At 42.8% G+C, this 6,892-nt stretch overlaps 1 non-coding gene across 1 annotated transcript; it reads left to right on the top strand.

The window, feature by feature from the left end:
- The first annotated feature begins 5,844 nt into the window (after positions 1–5,844).
- On the top strand, positions 5,845–5,917 carry TRNAG-CCC (transfer RNA glycine (anticodon CCC)). Its single transcript has one exon. It is a non-coding gene; the product is annotated as a tRNA-Gly (tRNA).
- Positions 5,918–6,892: the final 975 nt, after the last annotated feature.

Here is a 6,892-nt window from a genome sequence, read left to right as displayed (position 1 = left end):
ATTGCAGCCATGAAATTAAAAGACGCTTGCTCCTTGGAAGAAAAGTTATGTCCAACCTGGACAGCATATTAAAAAGCAGAGACATTACTTTGTCAGCAAATGTCCATCTAGTCAAGGCTATGGTTTTCCCGGTAGTCATGTATGGATGTGAGTTGAACTATAAAGAAATCTGAGTGCCGAAGAATTGATGCTTTTGAACTGTGGTGCTGGAGAAGACTCTTGAGAGTCCCTTGGACTGCAAGGAGATCCAACCAGTCCATCCTAAAGGAGATCAGTCCTGGGTGATCATTGGAAGGACTGATTTTGAAGCTGAAACTCCAATACTTTAGCCCTCTGATGCAAAGAGCTGACTCATTTGTAAAGACCCTGGTGCTCAGAAAGATTGAGGGCAGGAAGAGAAGGGGACAACAGAGGATGAGATGTTTGGATGGCATCACCGACTCAATGGACATGAGTTTGGGTAAGCTCTGGGAGTTGGTGATGGACAGGGAGGCCTGGCGTGCTGCGTTTCATGGGGTCACAAACAGTCGGACATGACTGAGCTACTGAACTGAACTGATGCAATGCAGTTGAATATACAAATGGAAACATTATGTGTGTGTGGTAGTTGCTCAGTCGTGTCTTTACCACCCATGGACTGTAGTCTGCCAGGCTCCTCTGTCCATGAGGATTCGCCAGGCTAGAATACTAGAGTGGGTTCCCATTTCCTTCTCCAGGGGATCGTCACAACCCATGGATGGAACCCAGGTTTTCTGCACTGCAGCCAAACACTTTACCGTCTGAGCCATCAGGGAAGCCCCATTATAGAAATATCAATAATAATTATAATTTCTGGTTATGCTTGCACTCTTATGTCAAATCAAATGAGAGTGAGGATTATAATACTGGAAAGGGCAACAAATTACACATTATTTCCACTTTGATTAAAATCAGTAATGTAAGAGGAACTTTGATTGAGAGCTGTTTTAAACATAGTTTACTTTGATCAGCCTCAGACATAAGTAAATTAAAAACAACAACAAACCAAAAGATATGCTAGCTAAGAGAACTTATATTCTGACTTCACTTATCCATGAGGAAAATCACTGTGCCTTGTACAACAATTCCCTTGAAGGGATTTTTCCTCCCAATTTGGTTGTTTCAATCGGGACAGAATCAGATGACGTCTGACAGTGGTCCAGAAAAGGGAAAGTGACTCCTTTGGAAGCAAAACTATTTTGGGCTTGTTCCTTATTTTCTACTTCAATTTTAAAAAGAAAGACCCCTTTAAACATTAAATGATACCTTTGGAAAGTCACTGTACTGGCTGTGCTTAGTCGCTCGGTCGTGTCTGACTCTTCGTAACCGCATGGACTATAGCCTGCCAGGCTCCTCTGTCCATGGGGATTCTCCAGGCAAGAATATTGGAGTGAGTTGCCATGCCCTCCTCCAGGGGATCTTCCCAATCCAGGGATCGAATCCAGGTCTCCTGCACTGCAGGCAGATTCTTTACCATCTGAGCCACCGGGGAAGCCCGTGAATACTGGAGTGGTTGCCTATCCCTTCTCCACAGATCTTCCTGACCCAGGAATCAAACTGGGGTCTCCTGCATTGCAGGTGGATTCTTTACCAACTGAACTACCAGGGAAGCCCTGGAAAGTCGCCAACATACTCTTAACATACAACCTAGTAGGATTTGTTCATATGCCTTTCCTTCTATCTGGAATACCTATTTCTTTTACAAGTCAGGTCCTTCCTTCTCTTCCGAATCTTTTTCAACATGCATTTCCTTTCTAAATCACCCTTGCCATCCTTGAACACCATCTTCTGCTTCTTCCACTCGCTTAGTTCTAGGTCCTTCAGATAAACCTGCATTCTTTAATTGTGCATATGTGTTTAGACCACAAGAAATGGTTTGTATCCAAGAGCCAAGGTGGGAAACAATGGAGCTATGAGAAGTAGTCCCTAATGCTGGGATGCCAGCTTTCTTAGACACTTCAGATTCCTCATGGGCAGTATATGGCTAGTCAGACATTTGTTTGATCATTTCTTTCATTCTTCATTCTTTATTTCGCCATTTCTTTCTCGCTTCTCCTGACCTCATTAATCAGTTTCCAGGTTGCTCCTGTGTCACACCCTCTATTCCTCAAACCCAACTGGTCTTCAAGTTGTACTGATTTTACTAGTCATGATCACTAGGTTCCGTCTCCATTACTTTCACTCTGGTCCAAAGCACCATCATTTCTCAGTTGGATTCTTGTTATAATGTCCTTATTTGTCTTTCTGCATTTGCTATCACTGTGTTATCTATTCTCCACATTACCGCTAGAGCGTTCTTAAAAATAATCATAATAAAATATGATTATACATGTCCCCCACCTCTCATTTAAAATCATGCAATGGCTTGTATTATTCTTAGGATAGAGAATAAAACCTTTACAAGGTGTAAATTAGAGTCACCATCTGTCCCAATTTACCCAATTCGAAACCTGCTTATGCCTGTTGTCCTGGTTTAATTATTATCAGCATCCCTTTCACTTTCAAGGGGACTTCCCTGGTGGTCCAGCGGTTAAGACTCTGTGCTTCAAATACAGGGAGCGCAGGTTCCATCTCTGATCAGGGAACTAAGATCCCACAGGACAGGGCAGTGCAGTGAAAAAAAAAAAAAAAACAAGAAGGCCTTCTGCTTTCAAAAGTAACCTAATTGACTGATAAGTCATGTGACCCTTCCTCATCAGCCCTACCTCCTTGCAGTCTACTCTCCCTCTCACTCATGGGAATACAACCTCATTGGTTTTCTCTCAGTGCCTTAGATTTTCTTACCTCGGAGCTTTGGTACACACTTCCCTGAAATGTATTTTCCTCTTCTCCTTACCACAGTAACTGTTACTCATTCTTCAGATCTCATTTGATCTCATTTTAAATGTCAAGTCCTCATATTATATGTTCTTAATAATCTCAGTAGTTTCCTTCAAAGCATTAACCACCTTTGCAATCATATATAAATGTGTGTCATTATTCAAATAATGTCTCACACCCTCCTCCCTGCACAAGACAGCAGAGGAGGTATCTGTTTTGCTCTCATTAAATTCCCAGTATCTCCTACAGAACCTGGCACAGAGTAGGCAATCAGTATGTATTTATGGAGTGAATAAGCTGGTGAACATGATCAGGGCACTCTGTACATAACACCTCCTACAAGGTCTAGATTAAGATTGAAATTAAATGATTGCAAATATGATTAATATCTTATATAAAGTCTTTTTGTTCACCAGCATGTAAATTCCAAGGCAATGGAGCAATAGAGGCTAGGACTACCTGGGGGGTAACACACTCTAATCCCAGCTCTAGCACTAACCATTTGCATGACTATGAGCAAGTCGCTTAATCTCTGTCCCCATGTGTAAAAGTGGGGGATGAAAGGATCTTATAGCTGTGTCTTACGAACCTTACGAAGTAGAATAGTGCCTGTCACATTGTAAGCACCACGATAAGTCATCCTTTTTATTATTGAACACTATATCTTGAAAAGAAACACTACCTCTTTGATATTTAGCACAATATCATGCTGTCATGTATACATGTTCAATAAATATTTACTGAATTATTTGAAGGACTAAATTCCCTGCTGTTTGTCTGGTGTGGCTACAGTCCCTTTTGCATTTACTCACTCATTAAGCTGAAGTAGGAACAAGTACTCCCCCTCATGCAGGCTATATTTTTATTATGCCTTAAAAGAGCTCTGCATTGTTCTCTGAGTGTTTTAGAATCACATCAGAGAATCAACTCTCCTGTTTTATTCATTACTGTTTAAAGTATCATTTGCATGGAATCCTGGTTTGGTCCCCAGTGGCAGAGCCAATCTAGAAGGTATACTGAGGGTTAGTTGGCTAGGGGATACCCAACCTCTCTTTCCATTTGGCTACAACCACTGTTCCTAGGCCAAAGATATACCTGAACTCTCTCATCAAGGTGAGATCATTTTCCTTCTGGAAAACCTGCAATCTGGGGGCTTCAGGATTGTTCTTGATCTCTGGCACCCTTGTGGGGGTTGGGTGGGGAACTGTCTACCGGTTTCTACTTTCCAACCATTGCCCTGCCATCAAGATCTTCAGGAGCTTACTTGCAAGTAGCCGTGTCTGCTACAACTTCAGACATTTAATGCAACTACCTACATGAGAGAGATTATATGTCACAGAACTATGATATTAACTATGTATCACAGATAAATATGTATTATAGGTCTTCTTTCCAGTGGTCTTGTATGGATGTGAGACTTGGACTATAAAGAAAGCTAAGTGCCGAAGAATTGATGCTTTTGAACTATGGTGTTGGAGAAGACTCTTGAGAGTCCCTTGGACTGCAAGGAGATCCAACCAGTCCATCCTAAAGGAGATCAGTCCTGGGTGTTCATTGGAAGGACTGATGTTGAAGCTGAAACTTCAATACTTTGGCCACCTGATGCGAAGAGCTGACTCGTTGGAAAAGACCCTGATGCTGGGAAAGATTGAGGGCAGGAGGAGAAGGAGATGACAGAGGATGAGATGGCTGGATGGCATCACCGACTTGGTGGACATGGGTTTGGGTGGACTCAGGGAGTTGGTGATGGACAGGGAAGCCTGGCATGCTGCGGTTTACCGTGTCGCAACGAGTCGGACACAACTGAGCGACTGAACTGAACTGAACTGAATAAATGGTATGGACCTAAAAGAAGCAGAAGATATTAAGAAGAGGTGGCAAGAATACACAGAAGAACTGTACAAAAAAGATTTTCATGACATAGATAATCATGATGGTGTGATCACTCACCTAGAGCCAGATATCCTGGAGTGCAAAGTCAAGAGGGCCTTAGGAAGCATCACTACGGACAAAGCTAGTGGAGGTGATGAAATTCCAGTTGAGCTATTTCAAACCCTGAAAGATGATGCTGTGATAGTGCGGCACTCAATATGCCAGCAAATTTGGAAAACTCAGCAGTGGCCACAGGACTGGAAAAGGTCAGTTTTCATTCCAGTCCCAAAGAAAGGCAATCCCAAAGAATGTTCAAACTACTGCACAATTGCACTCATCTCACACGCTAGTAAAATAATGCTCAAAATTCTCCAAACCAGGCTTCAGCAATACGCGAACCATGAACTTCCAGAAGTTCAAACTGGTTTTAGAAAAGGCAGAGGAACCAGAGATCAAATTGCCAACATCCGCTGGATCATCAAAAAAGCAAGAGAGTTCCAGAAAAGCATCTATTTCTGCTTTATTGACTATGCCAAAGCCTTTGACTGTGTGGATCACAATAAACTGTGGAAAATTCTGAAAGAGATGGGAATACCAGACCATCTGACTTGCCTCTTGAGAAACCTGTATGCAGGTCAGGAAGCAACAGTTAGAACTGGACATGGAACAACAGACTGGTTCCAAATAGGAAAAGGAGTACGTCAAGGCTGTATATTGTCACCCTGTTTATTTAACTTATATGCAGAGTACATCATGAGAAACACTTGGCTGGAGGAAGCACAAGCTGGAATCAAGATTGTGGGGAGAAATATCAATAACCTCAGATATGCAGATGACACCACCCTAATGGCAGAAAGTGAAGAAGAACTAAAAAGCCTCTTGTTGAAAGTGAGAGAGGAGAGTGAAAAAGTTGGCTTAAAGCTCAACATTCAGAAAACTAAGACCATGGCATCTGGTCCCATCACTTCGTGGGAAATAGATGGGGAAACAATGGAAACAGTGTCAGACTTTATTTTGGGGGACTCCAAAATCACTGCAGATGGTGATTGCAGCCATGAAATTAAAAGATGCTTACTCCTTGGAAGGAAAGTTATGACCAATCTAGACAGCATATTAAAAAGGAGAGTCGGGACTTCCCTGGTGGTCCAGTGGCTAAGACTCTGTGCTCCCAATGCAGGGGGCCCGGGTTCGATCCCTGGTCAGGGAACTAGATCCCACATGCCACAACTAAGACTCCACATGCCAAAACTAAAAGATCTCACGTGTTGCAACTAACACCTGGCACAGCCAAATAAACAGATACATTTAAAAAAAAAAAAAAAAAAGTAAAAAGGAGAGTCATTACTTTCCAACAAAGGTCCATCTAATCAAGGCTATGGTTTTTCCAGTGGTCATGTATGGATGTGGGAGTTGGACTATAAAGAAATCTGAGTGCCGAAGAATTGATGCTTTTGAACTGTGGTGTTGGAGAAGACTCTTGAGAGTCTCTTGGACTGCAAGGAGATCTAACCAGTCCATCCAAAGGAGATCAGTCCTGGGTGTTCATTGGAAGGACTGATGTTGAAGCTGAAACTCCAATACGTTAGCCCTCTTATGTGAAGAGCTGACTCATTTGTAAAGACCCTGGTGCTGGGAAAGATTGAATGCAGGAGGAGAAGGGGACGACAGAGGATGAGATGGCTGGATGGTATCACCGACTCGATGGACATGAGTTTGGGTAAACTCCGGGAGTTGGTTATGGACAGGAAGGCCTGGCATACTGTGATTCATTGGGTCGCAAAGAGTCAGACACAATTGAGTGACTGAACTGAACTGAACTGAATCTTCTATAGAGTATAGCCAGTGTTATTCCTATGATTGTTCTCACATGTAATGTGGCAAAAAGTACATCCTGGTTGGCAGGCAGTACATTGCTTTGAACTGTGTGATAGGAATATAATCTTTGAATTTAAAATGAATTGACATTGCCCCTGACAGCCTATCTAGAGACTCCCTGGTAGCTCAGCTGGTAAAGTATCCGCCTATAATGCAGGAGACCCGGGTTCGATTCCTGGGTGGGAAAGATACCCTGGAGAAGGGACAGGCTACCCACTCCAGTATTCTTGGGGTTCCATGGTGGCTCAGACAGGAAAGAACCTGCCTGCAATGCGAGAGACCTGGGTTTGATCCCTGGGTTGGGAAG

This window comes from Giraffa tippelskirchi, chromosome X (assembly GCF_054371585.1).
Source record: "Giraffa tippelskirchi isolate mGirTip1 chromosome X, T2T-mGirTip1v1.2.pri, whole genome shotgun sequence".
In the NCBI taxonomy this organism is placed as follows: domain Eukaryota; kingdom Metazoa; phylum Chordata; class Mammalia; order Artiodactyla; family Giraffidae; genus Giraffa; species Giraffa tippelskirchi.
The sequence above is the reverse complement of the archived record's forward strand: the minus strand, read 5'-3'. Positions and strand labels throughout refer to the sequence as shown.